This window comes from Microtus oregoni, unplaced genomic scaffold (genome assembly GCF_018167655.1).
Source record: "Microtus oregoni isolate MIOR12 unplaced genomic scaffold, Mior012 000017F_ref0000208, whole genome shotgun sequence".
NCBI lineage: Eukaryota > Metazoa > Chordata > Mammalia > Rodentia > Cricetidae > Microtus > Microtus oregoni.
In genome coordinates this window covers 38,281,919-38,284,908 of record NW_024543076.1, presented here as the reverse complement: position 1 = coordinate 38,284,908, position 2,990 = coordinate 38,281,919, and the positions used below count along the sequence as shown (strand labels likewise).

Below are 2,990 nucleotides of genomic sequence, written 5' to 3'. Positions count from 1 at the left end.
GCCTGAGCGTGCAGTGGGCTCCTCCTGCTCTCTGCCTCGGTGGCCGGTCTCCGTGCCCCCCCACCCCCACTTGCTTCTGCCAGTGTCGCCTGGCGGCTCGCGGAATGGGACGGATCAATGTCGGTCTAGAGGTGGATGTGCTCTCCAGAGGGCGGCCGACAGCAGACGCCACATCCCCTACGTGGACCATGCACAGGGTTAACCTTGTCCAGGGGGGTCTTTCAGAAGGCAGCAACCGAGCCCAGTGTTTCCAACAGGGTGGAAACCCATTAAGGCCCAGCTGTTTGCATTGACCGAAGATGGAAGTGTGTCAGGAGCCTCACAAACCATCACTGAGCCTGGACTGTGACCACTGTGGTTTCAGAGGCACCGATTATGAGAACGTGCAGATCCACATGGGCTCCATCCATCCGGAGTTTTGTGATGATATGGATGCTGGAGGACTCGGCAAGATGATATTTTACCAGAAGAGTGCGAAGTTTTTCCACTGCCATCAGTGCTTCTTTACCAGCAAGATGTACTCCAATGTGTACTATCACATCACAGCCTCAGAGAAGTGGAAGGACAAACCAAAGGACCAGCTGAGCAAAGAGACCGAGACTGTGGAAAGCCCTTCCCTTCCCGAACACCAGAGCACAGCCTTGGACCCAGCAGAAGTGAGGCCCACTCCAGCTCTCCCCATGGAAACACAGAAAATTGGTCCGAGTTTGTCTCCAGAGCCACAAAAGTCTGTTCCTCCTGCTCTGGAGCTTGAGGACTCTGGCCCTGTTGTTTCTCCTGAGCAACAGGCCCCTTGTCTTCCTGCTGAAGCCTCAAAAACTGCTTCTGTTTCTTCCCCTGAATGTGTCGACCCAGCCAGCATAGTGTCTGAGCTGCAGAAGCCTGTCCCTGCTTCCCCTGAGTCCGTCAAGTCTGCTCTTGTTAGCTCCAAACACCAGAAGCACTTTCCTTTTGCCTATACAGGGGCTCCCCCTTCCACCTTGTCTCCAGAGTCACCAGTTCTGGCCACATCGCCTGAGCCTTGGGGGCCATCCCTAACTGCATCTCCAGAGTCTCGAAAGCCTACACGGACTGCCTCCCCTGAGCCAAGGAAGCCATCCCCATCAGAGTCTCCTGAACTTTGGAAGCCATTCCCTGCCGTCACTTCAGAGCCTCGGAGACCAACCCCAGCAGTATCACCAGGTTCCTGGAAGCCAGGGCCACCTGGTTCTCTTCGGCCTTGGAAATCCAGTCCTTCAGCAACCTCAGGACCGTGGAAGTCATCTAAACCTGCTCCATCTTTGTCTCCTGGACCTTGGAAGCCAATACCTTCTGTATTTCCTGGGCCTTGGAAGCCAGCTCCATCTGTGTCCACTGCATCCTGGAAGTCTTCAGTCTCATCTGGTTCCTGGAAAACGCCCCCCACATCTCCAGAGTCATGGAAGTCTGGACCCCCTGAGCTGAGAAAGACAGCTCTTGCTTTGTCACCCGTACACTGGAAGGCAGTGCCTCCTGTGTCTCCTGAGCTTCGCAGACCGGGCCACCCCTCTCTCCTGAGATCCGAAGTCCAGCAGGATCTTCGGAGCTCAGGAAGCCTTCAGGGTCCCCAGACCTTTGGAAACTTTCTCCTGACCGGTGGAAAAGTTCTCCTGCTTCACTGGATTTCCCCTAGTCCCAGAAAAGTTCCCATGGGTCTCCTGACGTCTGGAAGTCCTCCTTCATTACAGAATCTCAGAAGCCTAGCGTCTTCCCTGAGACACGGAAACATCCTTCTGGCTCATCTGAGCCCCAAAAGGTGGCCTCAGACATTTGGAAGCCTGTCCTCTCTCTAGATGCTGAGGCTAGGAAGTCCACACTGGTTCCTGAGCCCACCAAAGGAGTCCTTCCTGCTTCTCCAGGGCCCCGGAAGCATGTACTTTTCCCTGAGCTCCCCAAATCTGCTGTGATCTCCAACGCTCAGAAGGCCACTGAGCTTGGTGATGAGCTACAGCTGGAAGCTGTAGATGATGCTGCAAAATGTGATAGTCTGGTCCAGCAAGGGCTTCTGGCTGCACCTAAGAAACTGCTAGAGGATGCTCTATTTCCTCCTTCAAAGAAGCTCAAGAAAGACAGTCAAGAGAACTCGGATGCTGAGCTCAGTAGTAGTGAGTACCTGAGAACAGATTTAGATGCCATAGACATCAAGGGCCAGGAGCCCAGCAGCGACCAAGAGCAGGTGGATGTCTAGTCTATTGACTTTGGCAAAGAGAACAAAATAAAGATGAGTAGTCCAGAACAGTCCAAAAATGTACTTCAGTTCACCGAAGAGAAAGAGGCCTTCATTTCTGAGGAGGAGATCGCAAAGTACGTGAAGCGTGAAAAAGGGAAATACTACTGCAAAATTTGCTGCTGCAGTGCCATGAAGAAAGGCGCTATTTTGCATCACTTGGTTAATAAACACAATGTGTATAGTCCGTACAAGTGCACAATTTGTGAGAAAGCGTTTCTCTTGGAGTCTCTCCTTAAAAATCACATCGCAGCCCATGGGCAAAGTTTACTTAAATGTCCACGCTGTAATTTTGAATCAAATTTCCCATTTAACTCATTGTCAAAGCCGGTTTAATGAAGAGGCAAATAAGAAGCTGATGGAAGCTCTTGAGTCACCATTGGAAGAGCCACAGATGTGATTTTCAAACAACAATACTTGTTCTGCGATGTTTGCCAAACTCACAGCTTGTCGAGTGGGCTAGTAGATGGTGTGTGTGTATGTGTGTGTGTGTGTGTGTGTGTAGTGTTCTGTTTGTCTTAATAGTGTTACAAAGAGTAAGCACTTGGTTATTTTTTTCATGTGACCTCATTTATGTGGCTGGCTGTTTTCTAAGTCAATGCATTTGTATTAATGTATTCCAGATGGATATAGCGCATTACCCTTAAGCTTATTTGAGTCACAGTACAAGGATTGGGGGAGGTAAACATTTATTAAGCAAGAGAATTTAAACCTATAAAACCTCCCCCCACCCCGTGTGTGTAAT

At 50.7% G+C, this 2,990-nt stretch overlaps 1 pseudogene; it reads left to right on the top strand.

The window, feature by feature from the left end:
- Nucleotides 1–299: 299 nt before the first annotated feature.
- Nucleotides 300–2,645, top strand: LOC121458204 (annotated as a pseudogene).
- Nucleotides 2,646–2,990: the final 345 nt, after the last annotated feature.